Below are 19,754 nucleotides of genomic sequence, written 5' to 3' on the forward strand. Positions count from 1 at the left end.
TGTATATGTGCAAAGGAAGTTGAGATTACTACTTCCTCCAAAGGGACTATTGTTTAACGCTATTACTGAGTTGCATAAAATGCAGAGAGCAGAAATTCTCAATTTTTACAAAAATATGGAGCATTTTTGCTCTCTCCTTGCTCTGTTGAACTTTGTACTGCGTAGTGCCATTTAAGGTACCCTTACACCATGATTCAAGGGTGCCTGTGTTATGGGCAGGATTCTTTTCGCAGGAAGGGACACCTTCCTCCACAAAAACAACACAAAGATGCATTCTTTTCTTTGTATGCGTGCTACATAATTTGTAAATCTGGATTTGTGTCAAAAGACATAGGTGGAGACATGGGAACCACCATTCTCTACCCATGTAACGCCATCCTGACCCAAAGTAATGCAAGGCAACACAATGTACTGCCTTGAATTACTTTGCATTTACTAATCCACGCAAAGTGACTGTGCATGGCTTAGTAAATGACAAAAATAATTTTGCACTGGGACTGTGCCATAGAAAGTGACGCAATACCAAAGCAAAATCATAGTACATCTGGGCCAACATGTATAACCTATATTTCATCAATTCATCTACACTAACATAGAGATTACATGAATACAATCCCTAATGAAAATTGTAGCTGATGGTGTCTAACATTTAACAAAAATTGGGAAAGTTCATAGGTCTGGTCTTGGACAACGCATTTGCAATTATGAATTGGAGAGTTTACAGCCTAGTAAAGAGCAGAATATGAAAGGAAGAGAGAGGATCCGAATGGCATGTGGCACAGGGTGGAGAAAGGCAATTACTGGAGGAAGAAGACTATAGGAGAGTACTACATCAAAGGGAGCACATGCTGGCAAAAGCACAAAGAGGATAGGAGGAAAGAACAAGAAGAGTATTGATTAGATTAAGATTGGATAATGCAGCATGGTAAGAGGTCCAAATTGGAGAACATAGGCCAAAAGGAGCAGAGGATGAGAAAGGACACGCGATGGGAAAGCGCCAGATAAGTTAGCCTGCAGAACAGGAGAAAGAGAGAGAGAGAGAGAGCGAGGGAGAGAGAGAGAGAGAGAGAGAGGTGAAAGGATGAGAAAACAAACGTTGGGAAACAGCACAAGTGGAGTCTGTTATAGGAGAGAGCATGGGGCAGGGGATCAGAGGATGAATGAGAACATATCAAGTGAGAGAATGTTCAAAAATAGAAGAGGCAGGATGGGTAAGAGCCTAGGAATTGCAGGAGTAGAGCAGGCTTCTCTAAAGAGTAGCTATAGGGCTTCTGGTAGCTCTCCAGCTACATGTAAGTAGCACAACTGTGTCTACTCCAGCCTACTAAATTAGGAGCTTTTGCTTAACTGTATATATGTATACCAAAAGTGAGAAGTGTGTATTAGAGACAAAAACATGAGTATTTTCAGAATTGATGATCTGAAGTTTGAATTTCCAAAATCGATTTAAATCTGATCTTTTAGAGATAAATCATTTGGCATTGAGGCAACTTACTACTAATATTATTAGCATGATGCCAGAGGCATTTAAACTATGGCTATTATGTATTACCCACATAAAGGCAATCACATTGACAAAGCCCATTTTTTACATTACTGCTGGCAATCTTGCCTCATGCACTGAGGCAATAACTGCAGGGAATTTTACATAGGGAGGCCACTAAAGTAATTCTGTCTGATGTAACTATTACAACACTAATAATATTAGTAGCTCTGGATCATTTTTATTGATCATAAGTAGCTCTAATTAAAGAAAAGATTGCAGTCCGCTGGAGTAGAGAATGGGGAACAAGCACCGAACCAAATGGGGAAAGCATATGGTGGAAGAATTTAGATGCAAGTGAGCAGAGAGTGGAAGAGAACACGATGGGTAAATGCGGGAAATTTGTGGCACATGGTCAGAGACATTAAAGCACAAAAATCTGCATGCAGTGGGGAGCATAAAGTGAGAAAGTGCAGCCACCGAAGCAGAGGGCACAGAGTGAAGGAGCACAGAGTGAGAGTGCACAGAATGATTGAGAACAGCAGGTCAGAGATAGCAAATGATGGAAGAGCACTAGATGAAGGTCAGCTGGATAAAGGACAGAAACAAACAGATCAAGGGCAGAAAGTTGATAGCAGGATGTGAAGAGGAAACTCAATATGAATGTGCAAAGGATGAATGAGCATAAAATGAAAGATGGCTGGATGGAAAAAGCACAGGATGGTTGAAAGCACAGGATGAAGAGTGTGCATTGGAAGGCCACATGATCAGGGAGCATGGAATGAAGGAGTATATGATGGAATGCACCTAAATGATAGAGCACAGTTTGGAGAACATGGACTCAGAGAGCATAGAAAGAGATGGCACCTAATTGTGGTACAGGATTGAAGATGGCAGGCTGCATGGAAAAAGAGACAGAGCGTTCAATGGATTTATTGATGCAAGGCAAGCAAGCGTTGACATGTTAAAAAATGTTACAACACCCAGGAGAGTGGCCATTCCTTTTGGGAAAAAATGGCATGTTCCTTTGCAGCATGATTGCTATGCGTTGGGGCAGATGACACCCAGCAAATCAAATCAAATCAATGTTTATAAAGCTCAGCTACTCATCCATAAGGGTTTTGAGGCACTGAGGGGGTTTGTCCTCTGAGCTTCAGTTGAAGAGCCAGGTTTTAAGGTCCTTCCTACATTGATGTGCAGTGGTGACTGACTGAGGTGCAGGGGTAGGGTTTTCCAGCTCTTTGCAGCGAGGAAGGTGAAGGATCTCCCACCAGCTGAAGACTTCAGTATGTGGGGTACAGTGGCTAGTGCTTGATGAGCGGAGAGGTCTGGTGGGGGAGTAGAAGGTGTCTGCTGGTAACCTGAATGTGGGTCATGGTTATGCGGCAGTCCTTTGGGATCCGTTTATAGATCTTCCGAAGCAGTCAGAGAGTTTGGAAACAGAAGGATGCATCTGAGTTGACTTGACGGGTCATGGTGAGCGATGAGTCCGAGATGATACTGAGGTTGCGTGTGTGGTTAGTAGAGGAGGCGGAGGTGGTACCCCAAGAGTGAATGGCCACCAGAAGTCATTCCAGGCTGCTGTGGAGGGTCCCAGGATGAGGATCACGGCCATGTCAGAGTTTAGCTTGAGGCAGCTATCCTTCATGCAGGTGGTGACGGCTTCCATCGCGTTGTGGAAATTCTTCTTGGCAGGGATGGGGTTTTCAGTCAGAGAGATGATCAGCTGGGTGTCATCGGTGTAAGAGACGATGTTCAGCACATGGACCCTGACGATGGTTTCAGAGGGGCCATGTAGTGGTTGAGGAGTGTGGGGCTCAGGGAGGAGCCCAGTGGAACTCCGCAGCCTATCTTCGTAGGTTCTGACAGGTAAGGCGGGAGTCTGACTCTGTGGGTTCTGCCAGACAGGAAGGAATGTATCTATTGTAGGGCCTTTCCACGGATGCCGGCTGCATGGAGTCTGGAGTAGAGGGTGAGTTGTGAAATTATGTTGAAGGCAGCCGATAGGTCCAGAAGGATGAGGGTTGCTGTATAGCATCGGTTGAGGAGTGAGCGGATGTCATCTGTGGCGGCAAGGAGAGCGGTCTCCCTGCTGTAGTTGATCCTAAAACCTGATTGGAGATGTCCAGGATGTTGTTGTCCTCGATGTGTTTGCAGAGCTGAATGTTGCCCGCCTTTTTGATGACCTTGGCTGGGAAAGGCAGCAGAGAGATGAGGCAGTAATTCTTGAGGTCCAGAGGGTCAGCCATGGGTTTAACCAGGAACTGGTGCATCTCTGCATACTTCCAGTCCTCTGGGAAGGTGGCTATATCTATGGAGCAGTTGATGGTGTGGCAGAGCTCAGGTGCAATGGAGGTGTTGGCTTTGTTGAAAATGTGGTGGGGATGGGTCTGTAGGGTCTCGGAGTGAATGCTGTTCATGATGGTGTGGGTCTCGTCCATGGTGAGGGTGGCCCATTGGTGCAGGATCTGAGATGATTCGGTGTCAGAGCTAAGGGGTTGTAGGAGGGCTCAGAGGGTCTTTGGACCCAAAGCTGTCGTAAAGATGTCTTTGATTTTCCGGTGGAAGAAGGTGGCTAGTCTGTCGCAGAGGTCTTGAGATGGATGGTTGTTTGCTGTTTCCAATTAGGGTTTGGCAAACTCCTTGACCATGGTGAAAATCTCTTTCGTGTTGTGAACGGTGGTACTAATATGATCCTCCAGGGTGGATTTCCTGGTGACTCTGATGAGGTAGTGGTGGAATTTGGTGGCAGATCTGAAGGCTTTGAAGTCTTCCGGTGGCTTACTGTTTCTCCATTTATTATTTAGCCATCTGCAGGCACACCTGAAGTTCTGGAGTGCGGAGGAGAACCAGCTGGCCTTCTTGCGGTGGTGTTTTGCTGTGGTCTTGCGGAGAGCTGCTAGGGTGTTGCCACATTCAGAGATCCATTGGTGGAAGTTCTGTGCTGAGATGTTAGTGTCTGCTGTGAGGGGTGGTGGGAGACTTGCTGAGAGTGGTGGTGAGCTTGTTCCCCAGCGATCTGGTTCCATTTTCTGCTTGGGGCTTGGAGTGTGCCGAGGTGGATGGTCGGTGAGGTCATGGTGAAATGGATGCAGTGGTGATCAGTCCAGTGAAGCATGGAGGTGTTGTCGACGGTGTTGTTGTTGCTGGTGGAAAAGATGCCATTAAGTGTGTGTCCAGTGACGTGTGCTGGCGGGGTGACCAGTTGCTTTAGTCCTATTGTGGTGAGTTTATCAAGCAGTGAAGCTGTGCTGGTATCGTTGCCATTGTCAATGTGGTAGTTGAGGTCGCAGAGGAGCAAGTAATTTGAGGAGGCAAGAGCATGAGGAGATGTTGACGATGGAGTCACTGAAGGCTAGCCAGGGGCCGGGTGGCCTGTAGATTAAGGTGCTGCTGAAGGTAGACTTGGGATGACGTAAATCTGGAAACTGAGTGTGCAACTGAATGTGGCGTTTGCATGATTTTATCTTTATTCTATTTTCATATTTTGCAGTTTGTACAGGAAAAAGGTAATTATTTGTGCCCTTATCCCTGTACAAGACCCCCAAAAGGTTATAACTAAGCAGTTTGAGAGTTACTTGCTGAAACGTCTTTTTTGGGCTGTGAAAAAGCTTTTACTATTGATGTGGATACCTGAATCAATTAAGCTCTTGCAAGTTTGTTTACCAAAATTTAAAAAATGCACTAGTTTTTCACTATGAAAAACTGTAAAGATGACTACAACGGCCATAATGCGCAGACATAAATACTAGAAGAACGTCTATGCACTAGAATGGAATATGAAAACAATGCTCACTACAGCTCATTCTCTCTCTCACCTTGTACTGATGACCTTCACTCATTCCTTCCTGAAGCAGGAGAAAACATCTAAAACGTCTGAAGAGACCATGGGCCAGATGTAGGTAGAAATGGTTTTGCGACTCGCAATTTGCGAGTCGCAAAACCATATGCAGAATGGTGTCCCTGACACCACTGCGAATCGCAAGTGGGTCGCAAAGATCCACCTCATTAATATTAATGAGGTGGGCCGCAATTTGCGACCCCCTTTGCGATTCCCTGCACTCACAGGGATGGTGGCCTGCTAGAGACAGCAATTCACCATGTCTGTGACTGCTTTTTTAATAAAGCAGTTTTTTTTATTTTTATTGCAGCCCGTTTTCCTTAAAGGAAAACGAGTTGCAATACACTTGGGAAAATGAAACAATTCTCATGGGGACCCCTTCCTTTTTGCGAATGAGTTAGCACCCACTTCACATGGGTGCTAACTGCAAATTGCTTTGCGACCGCATTCGCGGTCACAAAGCAATTCTGCATCGCGGTGTGACTCGCAAATAGGAAGGTGAACACCCCTTCCTATTTGCGAGTCGCATTTCCATTTTGCGAGTCGGTACCGACTCGCAAAATGGGAATGTGCATCGCGATGCACGATTTGCATGGCGCAAACTGCGAATTTCGCAGTTTACGCAATGCAAAACGTTTGCTAAATCTGATCCCATGATACCACAGCGGCAGATTCATTGACTGCATGTCTAGCGGCGTTGAAATGTTCTAAAAGTCACAGCTCACAGAAATGCAGTCATTTCCGTCGGGGAACAGTATGGTGTTCCCCCAGCAAGAACGATGGCTCTGCGCGGAGGAAATTGCCCACCAGAAACTGAATGTGGAGTTTTGAGGAAATTGGCTTAGAGAGTGAGAGTGAAACGGGGGGAGAGAGAGAAAGAGAGAGATAATTAGCTGAAAAAAACAGTTCAACTGTATTAGTTCAGTAACTATAAACCTAAAAAGCCTTGAAATTCGCCGGTTAAAGTGAGTAACACACAATGCGCACTATAACTCATGCCGCATGCTAAGTTTCGATTGCCATTGGCAAAGTGATTTACTGATCATGGTGAGCTGTGTGAGTTATGGCGCATGTGGGGTGCATTTAGCAAGCTGTGTTACCAATGGGGCCATGTCTCATTGTCTTACAAAGGAAGAGGCTTGAATATCCTTAAATAATTTCTAGAAAAGGCCTTAATAGACCATGTGGTGTGGTGGTAGCTTTTTTTACAATAACTTTAGGCTCTTTATTTGGCGTCCATTTGTATATCTGGACCACAAAACATATCACCCATACCACCAACTTTGGGGTATATTCACAGTGGCAGTTGGAGTATGTAAGTAGCAGTCATGTCGTATTTTACATATTCTTACATGGCTTTGTGAATTAGCACCGAAACATAAAATGGGCTTAAAATGGTACTAATTCTGGAATATACATGTACGATTCGCACAAATAGGGCAGCGCCCTCTTTGCACTTTTACTAATAGGGATTTGGACGTTGCGGCACAGGGGCATCATGAACCCCCCCCCCCCAATTTTATCAGTTTTGGTGGTGGTGAGGGGGGGGGGTGGATAGAGTGCCATTCTGCAGTTCTGGGTAATATGAAACATTAAAATTATTGTTTGTCTCTTTTGACTTTGATGGGAAGCTCATGACCACCTCTTGCAGTGAAAGGAAGGGGGATCTGGAGAGAAGGATAAAGAGACAATGGATGATGAGTTAGGGATGGGTGGATGTTGAGGTGGCTGGAAGCAGAGAAGTTAAGGATGTACGGATGGCTGGAGAGAAGGTTAATTAGAGAATAAGGGTTATGGGGACAAGGATGCACAGGGAGAAGCATAGGTGGTGAAGGATAGGTGGATGCAGCGAAAAGTGGATAGATAAAGAAAATAATTAATGGAGCGATGGGTGGAAGAAGGAAGGAAAGATGATGCATGTGTGAGAGGATGGATTGGAGAAGTATGGATGGATGAAAAAGGAAGAAAAGAAGAAAGGAAAAAACAAAGGAAGGATGGAGAATAGGAATGACAGATGGATAACGAAAGAAGGATGAAGTAGGAGGATAGATGCATAAGGAGAGAAAGATGGATGGATAACAGTACAGGAAAGATGGAAAGAAGGAAGGAAAGCAAAATGAAAACATGACAAAAAGAAGGACTGAGAGAAAGAAGACAAGAAGGACAAATCTCTGTGAGAAGAATTGAGAGAAAAGGTAAGTAAATTTCAGAAATTAGCAGTTCCCCAAGGGGGGGGGAGCAATGCCCCAATAGCTGTGGGCTTACTTGCCTTACCCGCAGTGGCGTAGCGAAAATGGAAGCCCCCCTAGCACAGAACATGGAGGGGGCCCGCCCCCTCCGGACTCCCTCAGGCCAGGTGCTGTTCTGAGAGGGCCCCTTTGAGCTTGCTCCTTCCCCCAGCCCCCCTTTTTTTCTGCCTATTCCGTTGTTTTGTGGTTCGGTTCACAAAGGATTCACAAGGTATGTAAAAGAGTACTGCGGGAGTTCGACTTCTCATACTCCTTCATACTTTTGTGAATTGACCCTTTGAATTTCACGTGAAGAAAATAAAGGCAGTCACGAGAGGGCCTGAGTATGTGCAGATGAGGAGGCGACCTAAAGCCACCCACTCACACCCCAGCACGCCGGAGTTACAGATCACTGGGGGTGAAAACACCTTTTAAAAGTTGTGCCTCGGAATACTTTATTGCGTGCCAAGCGGCCGCTCAGCCTCTGCTGCACGGCGCTAACACCGTGCGCTGGAGGTAAAGCCGCTGTAATCCGGCTCAAGCAAAGAGGCCGCAATAAGATTACATTTCCGTCATAATTAGACTGAGCAGCTGCCATCTGTGGCTGCGAAAGTTAACTACTCGAGCCCAGTGAACTGTGTGTTTGTAGATGTTTTTGTGCGTGTAGGCAAATATTAAATATGTACATATAAACACGCATATGGCTACAGATAACTATATGAACAGGTGTGGATACAGGTACAAAGGGGGACGGAAGAAAAAGCAGGCAGGTGAGTAAATCTGTGAATGGCTCGACGGATAATATGTAAACACATAACAATCTTAATTTGCAAGTGTGAATTTACTCGATCTGTGCTTGCACTATTTTTGCATTGTTTTTTTCACACGTTGAATTTATGATGGACCTTGCATTAAAAAATGACTCCCGCTGAGTTTGCTAGCCAGCTGCTGTGTGGTTATGATCGTTAATGATATAAGAAAAAATATCTGTTCCTTGTAGGGAGAATACGTTGGACAAGGAATCGGAAGTGGCAAGTTGTACTCCCAAAATGTTTACATGGTAGAGGAGAACTGACAAGTCAAAAACACATAAAAAAGTAATGCTTTTTCCCTGGATCCTAAAAAGACTTGGGATTAAGTAAAAAAACACCGTACAGATGGAGAATCTGAGCAGGGGAATTATTTTATCGAAGTAAAGTCGTTTCAGCTTCGCAGGGATGTCACTCATGGGCACGAGTGAAGGAGCCGGGCCCCCCAGCCACATTACGAGGTTTGTTGAGTCTTCCGGCCCTTGACTGGCCGTGGCTCAGACAGACTCCTGAGTAGCCCTGAGACCCGATTAGGCAAATAGGGCTTGATGTCCCAGCGCGCTTGCAGCTTCGCGACTGAGTGCTCGGAGTGTCCGCCCTGTGTAGCTGCTGGAACTTGACAACGGATAGCTCCTTCCGCGGGTGACAGCAGGCCTGCAGCGCCATTCTTCATTTACGCGCCGAAAATGAGTTGTGGTGGGTGAGTACAGAGATGTGAGCGGGGGAATCCAGATTGTGAAATGTGACTTTGGCTGTATAGGTGTCGAAGGCGCTTCTGTACTGTGCTAGAGAGGCGCCTCGTCCCTGTTCTGTCTGTGGAGTCGGCGACAGAAAGCCTCTTAGACTCTGGACTGTACTTTACATTTCGGAAATTGGAGATTTTCTGAATGACGTCTTAATTATACGGCACTTCCCTAAATCCAGCCGAGTGCACTCAGAAAGAGTTTCAGTTATATTTAATATTGTAAAAGCCTGTTAGTGTTTAGTTGAAAAATGATTGCTAATACTCAGTGCTTGAAATGGGAAAAATAAAGTGCAGGTAGTTTGTGCCAGAGTACCTGCTTGTTTTCCAAAAGTGCCGGTACTCTCCAATTCAAAGTATTAAGTTTTTCTTGAGATGTGCCGGTACTCTCCGTCTCAAAATAAAAAAGTGCCGGTACTCAGTACCGGACAGTACCGGCCCATTTAAAGCACTGCTAATACTACAACACACAGATAATGAAGCAATTGGAAAATACATGCTCCCGGCCTTGGGTACTCACAAACATTTTCCCAGGGGCCAAAAGGTGTGGTCTGGCCAGGGATTGGGATGTGGGGGGCATTGATGGTAAGGTGTGTGTAGGGGAAGCAAAGCATATACATGTAGTTGTTGAATTGCACAATGTGAAACCAGAAAACCTGGGATTAATCCCGGCTTTCCCACTTTATCAAATTGTGTGATCCTAGGCAATACTTTTATTTCTTTTCCCTTCGTTATCACATAAAGAGGACCTAACAAAAATACATGACTTCAGGATGGCCAATGTACAAAACCTTCTCCTATGTTTGATTTAAAAAACTATAATGTTTTTAATAGGAACCCAGGTCATTTTAAGGGTGCACGTGGCAACCTACTTGCCACATTTTTGCTAGTGGCATTGTCGTCAGGGTAGGGGGAAGAATTGATGTTTCTAAATTCATGTTTGAAAACCATCACTTTTAAAACAATACTTCTCAATGCGTTGATATAATCTGATGTATTAAACTGAAAAGGTTCTGCCTGGGAATTAAATGCACTTTTTGAATTTTGAAGAGACTTAATCACATGTTTACACTTTGCTGCAAGCTGGCTTTAAGAATGAAGGTGCTCCCAAAGTTAAGTGATGCAGGACTTAACAGTTACTTCCTTTCTTTAACTCAAATTGGCCTTTAAATAAACACTAGCCTGTTTCTTTAACATCTTTTTTATTGATAGCATCTATCTGAGTAAACAGCAGCAGAGTGCTGCTAAACACCAGAGGGCCACATGTAAAGGTCAGGGGGGGTCGCATGCGGCCTCCGGGCCGTACTTTGAGTATCAGGGCTCTAGGCCAACGGGAAGTACATTCAAGCCAGGGGAGAGGTACTTTGCACATTCCTGCTCTGTTGTTTTGTTTTAAATGCAATCCATGTTTGAAAATTGTTGGAAGTTCTAGTTATAAAGAGATCATACATAATGAGGGAAGAAGAAAGGAATAAGCATGCACACAGAACTCTAGTTATCACGTCTCTGATTAGAAACATTGTAGCCCAGAGTCGGCTCTGCAGGCACCGGAACAGACAAGGAGGTGGGGCTTACAGTAGAGAGGCACAATACTCATCGAGGGAAAAGAGACCAATCAAGGCCAAGAATCGATATTTTTTAATTTAGGGTGACACTTGGCCACCTTGCTACAAATCCATTCTATGTTGTCCTGTGGCTCGTGCATTCTCAATAAATCCTGACACCAATAGCAATGAACTTGTGATGAATTGCATTAATTTGGCCTTTTCTCACTTAAACCTATAAAAGTCCACAAATTATTTATATACATCCTTGCCACGTATTAGCTTTAATGAACTGTTAACAAATAAATGGCTGATAATGAAAAACTAGCACTGGTAAAGCAACTGTTTTTCTCTTTTGTTTAATGCACGCATACAAAGACACACCAAATACAAGGACACATGCACACATGGAGGCACTGAAAGACTGTTAGAGACATCATGCACACTGAAGTCAAAACATACATAGGCACCACACACAGACATAACTGTCTGGCATCAATCTACACAGAAAACACATAAGCACACATCTAGGTACAGCCAACTCAGAACAGACAAGTTCAAATAGTTCCTTTCAACAGTTAGGCATAAATTTAGACTTTGCTCCAAATAGCTCAGTACTGAAGAAACTGACAAATCTTGGCTTGTCAAGGTTTCATTTTTTTCAAGAAGCTTTGGAACTTAGGGCCAGATGTATCAAAGGTTTTTACCCATTCTATGTCTATGGAAAAATGTTTTAGTACATATGGCCCTTTGTTCTAGTCCCCAGAACATCAAAAAAATGTCAAGTCCCTACCATGTGAAGTCACTGGAAAACGTCTTACTGGTCACTTGCATGGCCGCAAAACAGTTGAAAGGAGTTGCTATGGTCTGGGCTAAAGCTAAACTTTTGGGGGCAGGCTCAACCACTCTCTGGCCAGAGCTTGAGCAGGGTACAGTGCAATCTACTCCCAAGTGGTCATCTGGTCAGCCTTTTCAGTTTCTCGAGAATATAGGAGAGCTACTTTCCTGACTTGAGAGAACTCTTCCAGAGACTGTGTACAAGAAGAAGCAGGTCCACTCCTCAGCACTTCTAAATTCAGAGAACAGACAGCAGACAGAAATTCACTTTTGTTTGCTTTTGTCTCCTCAATTCCAGTTCATATGTGAGGGGCTGGTGATGGTAACAACCCCAAACTACACTCAAAACAGTTCCCCCACAGTCTTGAAGTAGAAGGAAAAAATATATTGTCACAGCTGTTGTTGAAATATAGAATGACATCACATACATGATTATGGGGAAATCATATTTAGCTGTGGATCATTATAGTTTCTGCAGAGGCAAAACCTGAAGGACCTTTATGATGAAAGTGTATCTTGGTCACTATCAAGGTACTATACAAGGATTGAACATAATTATGCAAAGCCCTGTAACAATATAATGAAAATGTTACTATGCTCCTTTATGGTTTCGATTGCCGTGTGCGTGGCATTGTCAGGGACATAGATCGGTCTGTAAGATTAAGGTGGGGGGGTGAGTTTCAGCTATCCCGACAATCATGCTGGCACATAATGTTGAAATACATTATACGACAAGCTGGTGCACAAGAGGGGAACAGGGATGGCGGAAAGGGAGAGGAATCAAGATTATTAGTTCTACTAAGTGAGAGAAAGCACATTATTTTGTGAAATAATCAACATTTTTGAAGTATTCCCAAACAGATTGAGGCACAGAGTATGTGTGCGTTTTTGTATGTTTGTGTAACATTTCTGGTGAAATCTGACATAACACCTCACCATACCAAACTTAAAGCCCCTGTACCCAACTATTTATAACTGTCGTGCAAACATGTTTCTGTTACATATTTGCAGCTGTGGCAAAACTGATTTTGAACATTGTCGCAGTTCTGGTGTGGGAGAACTGTGTGGCTACATGTTAAATTAAATTTTCCTTTTGAGCAGTAGTGTGCCTGGTGGGCACAATGCTAATTTGTGCTTCTACTTTAACTGCTATGAAAAGGAGCAACGTTTACCTTACAAACCTACGACTTCCATCATACAAGGTGATAGAAATTGAGTCTTTGGTTGGCAGTCAGGTTACCTCCTGTCCAAGCAAGCACCCTCACTCTAGTCAGGGCAAAGGAGAAGCACACTCAGTTACCCCCCGCATACCCCCTTAGTAGCTTGGCACAAGCAGGCAGGCTTAACTTCAGAAGCAATGTTTAAAGTATTTGTACCAACACACACAGTTCTAAGCAGAAAACACTACAAAATGGACACCATACCAGTTTAGAAAAATAGGAAATATTTGTCTGAATCAAGATATGAATTTTTAAAAGAATAAGGGGGTGATTCTGACCCCGGCGGTCTTAGACCGCCGGGGCCAGGGTCGGCGGGAGCACCGCCGACAGGCCGGCGGTGCCCCGCAGGGCATTCTGACCGCGGCGCTTTGGCCGCGGTCAGTGCAGGAAAACCGGCGGTCTCCCGCCGGTTTTCCGCTGCCCCTAAGAATCCTCCAAGGCGGCGCAGCTCGCTGCGCCGCCTTGGGGATTCTGACACCCCCTACCGCCATCCTGTTCCTGGCGGTTCGCCCGCCAGGAACAGGATGGTGGTAGGGGGTGTCGCGGGGCCCCCGGGGGCCCCTGCAGTGCCCATGCCAGTGGCATGGGCACTGCAGGGGCCCCCGTAAGAGGGCCCCGCTTGTATTTCACTGTCTGCATTGCAGACAGTGAAATACGCGACGGGTGCAGTAGCACCCGTCGCACCTTCCCACTCCGCCGGCTCGATTACGAGCCGGCTTCATGGTGGGAAGGTCGTTTTCCCCTGGGCTGGCGGGCGGCCTTTTGAAGGCCGCCCGCCAGCCCAGGGGAAAACTCAAAATACCCGCCGCGGTCTTCCGACCGCGGTACGGTATTTTGGCGGCTCCCGCCGGGCGTGCGGTGACCGCGCCCGGCGGGAGTCAGAATGACCCCCTAAGTCTTACTCCATAGACAACAATGGAAATTATGATTTTGCACAAACTACCTGTTAAGTGTTGATAGAGCGGTCCGTACTAGTAATTTTACCTGTGTTTGGACGCTCTTTAGGCCGATGAATCTTTTGACTAAGTGGGACTCTCCGTACTCTTAATCAATCAATTTCATTAAATCAATAATTAATAACGAACATAAGCAATACCTTGATCAACATAACACTTGACAATTAATCCAGAATACATTTCGGCGAACCCTGACCTTTCAGTCAGGAATAACCACACCAGTTTATTCAAAGTTAGTGAATTTTATTTCCCTATATTAACAAAGCTAGCACAATATAGATGTGTCTCAACACCAAATGATAAACATATATGAACATTAATAGCTGTCCATAACGGCGAAACAAGTGCAATCTATGTAGCATTTGAATCACAAGGCATTCGATAATAGCAATGCAAATCACTAATACGATAATCTGTAACGAACTAATTGCATACATTTAGTCAGCATAACAAGATCTCCAATTGCATCGTGCGACATATGGAATCCTCGTCTAACCTCAAATTAGCATCGGCATGTGGGACTTCATGCAAAAACAATTTAGCAACATTAATTTAGAAAAACTCCTAACTAGGGCTCTTATCAAAATCAGCAGTTGGTTACCTAAAGGAAACACAATGCAATTTTACAATTTTCCTTTCATATTTACCAATTACGATCAGCATACAAGGAAGTCTTCGTCTCACAGGTACCGTTCTTCGGTCAGCATGGGTACCGTTTCTCGATCAGCATGGGACGGGGCAAAAGGGGCAGGGGTGGACGGGGCAATTGCCTCACGGCGGCAAGGTAAAACTACAACTTCATGCAAGGGATCAAAGTTAAAGTCTCTAGGGCAAGAATCATTTAAAGTCTCTTTCTCTCGATTAGAGAAAGCATCAAAGTCTCTTTCAAAATGGCGTCGCAGCAAAGTGGGCCATAATAGCTACGAAGTCTGCAAAATGGCGGGTATGGGCGATGTCCAATAATGGCCTAATTTCTTCTCGTGCACCTGGTTTTTATAGACAACAGTTCAAAAACAGTAGGGTCTTCCATTGGAGGGTTCATAGGTTAGCTTCAAATTGTCCAATCAGAAACGACAGTTCTCAAGCTTTTACTTAAGCATACATTATCCTTGGAGATGGGTACGCAAGTTGCAACATTTTATACCAATTAGCTCACTTTCAGAGCCTCCATTGTCCGCACCTGCAGATCGACCTTGGAGTAAAGAGAAAATATGCCAGGCTGGCACGAAACCTTAAGATAAGCATGTGAACGGTCTCAGTGGAAAAATACAGCTTCAAGCAAAAGTACACGTTTAATAGCACATTGGAAAAATACGAGCATCTAAACCGTGAGACCAGGCCACTAGGCCGAAGCCTGCACTAAAGTAATGTTAAGCTAAAACATTTCAAACAAGCAAATCATAGCACACGTTTACGATTATGTCGGATTAGTGCAATTCTAATACACCACGTTATATAAAGCACGCTTATAAATGTTGGCAAACTACTCTGAGGGCACATTTTGTCCCCGTACAATCTTTATTAGTTCGGTTAAAGTCACACATGATTATTTCACACTACGTTTATGCGTTAATAAATGTAAAACCTTCATTTTCTGCTTCATCAGTGTCAAAAATAAAGCTGCACGGGCAAGCGTGCGTCAGAAAAGGCAGCGATGTGTCGATTCCTTCCTTGCAAGGGAGGCCATGCGTTGTTACTTCTCTGGTCAGGTCGGCAATGCATCGGTTCTCCACCTCGCAAGAGAGCAATGCGTCGATTTCTGGTCGGGGTAAATTGGATCCACGCAAAGTCGGGTTGACTTTGATGCCCAGGGACATTACATGGAAAATCCAGTTGCACAGTGTTAGAAAAACCATGCTGCATGGGGTTTGCGTCATTATCAGCAGCCGCAAGCGGGTGTTGCACGTTATTCCTCCAACCGCAATGCGTCGATCTCCCAGCCGTGATGCAGGTGGAGCGTCGATTTTTATCACAAAGCCAGTGGTGCATTGTTTATCAGCCGCGTTGCAGATGGTGCGTCAAAAATTTCCCCGCACAGAATTCTGTGCTTGGACTTTCAGCTCTTGTTCTGCCAACTTCACCTTTCAAGGGTCCAGGGACTGGATAGGGCACCACTTGGTAGGGCAGGAGTCTCAGCAGAGAGTCCAGGTGCTGGCAGAGGAAGTCTTTGATGGCCCTGAGACTTCAAAACAAGAGGCAAGCTCAGTTCAAGCCCTTGGAGATTCTTCACAAGCAGGAATATACCACAAAGTACAGTCTTTGTCCCCTTTCACAGGCAGAAGCAGCAACTGCAGGATAGACCAACAAAGCACAGTCACAGGCTGGGGCAGCACTCCCCCTCAGCTCTACAGCTCTTCTCCTTGGCAGAGATTACTCTTGGTTCCAGGAGTGATCTAATTTTCAAGGATTTTGGGTCCAATACTTATACCCCTTTCTGCCTTTGAAGTAGGCGTACTTCAAAGGAAAGTCTCTGTTGTTTACAAGATCCTGCTTTGCCAAGGTCAGGCCCCAGACACACACCAGGGGGTTGGAGACTGAATTGTGAGAGGGCAGGTGTAAGTGACCACTCCTCCCTCCACTCTAGAACAGATGGCTCATCAGGATATGCAGACTACACCCCAGTTCCCTTTGTCTCACTATCTAGAGGGATTCACAAACACCCCAACTGTCAACCTGACCCAGACAGGCAATCCACAAACAGGCTGAGTCACAGAATGGTTTAAGCAAGAAAATGCCTACTTTCTAAAAGTGGCATTTTCAAACTAACAATCTAAAAACTAACTTCACTAAAAGATGTATTTTTAAATTGTGAGTTCGGAGACCCTGAACTCCTTATTTCTATCTGCTCTCAAATGGAATCTGCACTTTAGTAATATTTAATGACAGCCCCCATGTTAATCTATGAGAGAGATAGGCCTTGCTACAGTGAAGCCTGAAATTAGCAGTATTTCACTGTTAGGACATATAACACAACAGTACATGTCCTACCTTTCACATACACTGCACCTTGCCCACAGGGCTACCTGGAGCCTACCTTAGGGGTGTCTTACATATATGAAAAGGGAAGGTTTAGGCCTGGCAAGTGGGTAACCTTGCCAAGTTGAATTGGCAGTTTAAAACTGCACACACAGACACTACAGTGGCAGGTCTGAGCCATGTTTGCGGGGCTACTAATGTGGGTGGCCCACTAGTAGCATTTGATTTACAGGCCCTGGGCACCTCTAGTGCACTTTACTTGTGACATACTACTAGATCATATATGTCAATCACAGATAAGCTAATTACACATACATTTTAAATAGGAGCACTTGCACTTTAGCACTGGTTATCAGTGGTAAAGTGCCCAGAGTATAAAAAAACAGCAAAAACAGAGTCCAGCACACATCAAGAACCTGGGAAGCAGAGGCAAAAAGTTAGGGGAGACCACGCCAAGGATGCCAAGTCTAACAAAAGGCAGCAAGCATAGATGTCATTTAGGGGCCGCCAGGGGTTGTAGTTGTGACTATTGGCTTGCGCTTTGCGACCCCTGGCCTCAGAGGTGGGAAATTAGGTGCCAGCAACACAGTGGCAGCTCATCTTTATGGAAACCAGTTGGAGTGCCACTCTTTGTTTTCTGTTGATTTTCTATTACACTGTAAATGATGTATTTTTCACTATTAGTGTAATTAAAATGGACTACAATTAGCTGGTACCCTTCTATTGCAGCTGAGATAAGCAAAAAAAGCTTTTAAATTTATGTTGTGTGTGTGATTGCGGGTGAGAGTCTGTGCGCGAGAGAGTGTATGTAAGTGTGAATTTATTTGTGTTACTGTGTGTGAGTGAAAGTGGAGGGCAAATGGCGCGTGGTGTCACTTCTGTTACCTATCATATTGAGTGGTGTCTGCTGAATGGTTCTGCTTTTTTCTGAAACCTTTATTTTCAACGACATATTTCATTTTACATTAATGAATATACATTCAAATGTCATACTGCTTCGAATGTGCTAAGTGTGGCTTTTTTTGCTGCAAAATTCAGTTAGCACTGTTTGTAGTTTAGTTCCATATTTCTACAAACATCCTGGCCCCTACAGATGATTTGGAAGGCTGCCTATCCAGTCCTGAAATCCTCAGTTAGCAATATTGGCACTTGCTCAGCCCATGCTCCATGCACAGTCTCTACTGCCACCCCAGAGCTAGTAATGGCAGAACCAAGCACCATGGTCATTCCTCCTCTCGGTCAATGCATCAGGGCTCTATCCAGAGAAGATTTCTCCCATGTCAGGATTCCAAAAGGAGGCCAATGGAATCAGCCATTTCTTCCAAGTGTGCCTTGTGCTGTGAAAGGCACAGAGAGCTCAAGAGTTCACTCTGTGTTTTATAGATATTTTTGCACTACCTGGGACTAGTAAATTAATGCAGATCTAAAATCACCCTGTTTAGGTCTGTTTTTGTTTGGGGGCATGTCGCCCCCCTCAAAGCCTTTGCAGAGGTTCAGTTTACTCTCTATGCTTACAACATCTTTAGGGACAGCATTAAATATTTCCATGTCAGCTTCACTTTCTGGTCTGGACCTACAACTATAAGTGACATTCAAATATTTCTGTTGATATACGTAATGTCCCTCGCCTAACAGTATTCATGGCCATCATCTGAACCTGTTCATGTTGTGAGTGATCGAAAAATATAAACATAAATCATACTGGGAAACTCTGCAGACACTAAAGAAAAGTATAAGTGACTTCTCAGAATACTGGTAAATACCGTGAGCAAAGGACATCTTTATTCTAGCCAGCAGTATAGAATCTTCATTAGGTTTTGAATAGGGATGCAGTGAAAGAAAGTTACTTCAGACTGGCTTAAGTGATCAGAGCCCCAGCAGATATTATTGTGAGGCTGAAGGCCTGGATTACAATGAATGATGGAAGATTTGGTCATTGGTTGGCGAAGGCTGCGGGTCAAGAATGCGTTCTTCCTCTGTAGCCATATCTGAAGCTCGTTGGACTGAATTAGTTTCCATCCTTTATGTATCAAATGGGATTGAATTGTTCTGGCTTCCTGAAAGTGATGGGTCACAATCCACTGACCCTCCTACAGTAAAGATAGAGCTGCCTATTTGAGCTATGCGCCACTCCGTCGCAGTGGGCCCTGATGAATTAGCCATTTAGTTATTAAAACAGTATATTTGCTCATGGAGTAAGATTTTATTCATTGTTTTTAAAAGGTGTTTCATTTCCAGAAGTATCCCACCCTCCTGGGTTGGTAGTATCATTGTGGCTCTATTAAAGAAGGGCGATCGTAACTGTCCAGCCAACTACCGGTAGATCGCCCTCCTGAACGCAGTGGGGGAAATCTTTGCTAAATGTCTGCTTTCCAGACTATCTATTTGGGCTCAGGAGAACAATATCATTCCTCTGGAGCAAACTGAGTTTAGGGGTTGTAATAGCACTTTGGATAATATTGCAGCGTTACAAGTTATCACCAAAAAGTATGTGAAAGTAAGTGGTGGAGTGGTCTATGCTGCATTTATCGACTTTTCAACAGCTTTTGATAAAGTGGATAGAGACTTGTTCTGGGGAAAGCTGGCTAACCTGGGTATGCCTGATATTCTTCTCAAGCTAGTGACAGCCCTTCACTCCTCTACTTGGTGTAAAATACATTTGGGGGGGCACAAAGGTTTAGCCCAAGAGATACCTACATGGAATGGATTAAAACAAGGATGCCTCTTGGCGCCTTTGCTCTTCTCTTTATATATTTCAGATCTCTCCTCTTACCTTTCCCAGAGCCAGGGCTTTCCACCGCAAATCAACGGAAATTCAGTTTGCTGCTTATTATATTATAATTTGGGACTTGACCCCAAAGGCCTAACCTAAATAACTGTGTTCAGTTTTTGTCACAGTATACTGAGGCCCACTTTTTTAAAGGTGAGTGCTTCGAAAAGCAAAGTTATATGCTTCCATGGAAACAAAAAAATGAAGTCCCCTAATTTTCACTGGTCCTGAGGCACTCAGAAGCTGGAAATTGTGAATTCTTATACTTTTTTTGGGGAAGTAGTCTGTGAGAATCTTAGCAACTAAGCGCACATAGAATATAATAAATCCAAAGCAGGCTGTCAGGCA

At 44.4% G+C, this 19,754-nt stretch overlaps 1 protein-coding gene across 3 annotated transcripts in view; it reads left to right on the forward strand.

Annotated features, from left to right (window-relative positions):
- LOC138282511 (oxygen-regulated protein 1-like) overlaps window positions 1–19,754 on the forward strand; it is an 896,912-nt gene that overhangs the window by 180,685 nt on the left and 696,473 nt on the right. The window contains exon 1 of one of the 3 annotated variants that reach the window (XM_069220188.1): window positions 8,956–9,061. The exons of the other annotated variants lie outside the window; for them this stretch is intronic. The gene's annotated coding sequence lies outside the window, so the exon portion shown is untranslated. Of the gene's footprint in view, window positions 1–8,955; window positions 9,062–19,754 lie in introns of those variants that run through there. 3 annotated transcript variants of the gene reach the window in all.

Source organism: Pleurodeles waltl, chromosome 2_2 (genome assembly GCF_031143425.1).
Source record: "Pleurodeles waltl isolate 20211129_DDA chromosome 2_2, aPleWal1.hap1.20221129, whole genome shotgun sequence".
Lineage (NCBI taxonomy): Eukaryota > Metazoa > Chordata > Amphibia > Caudata > Salamandridae > Pleurodeles > Pleurodeles waltl.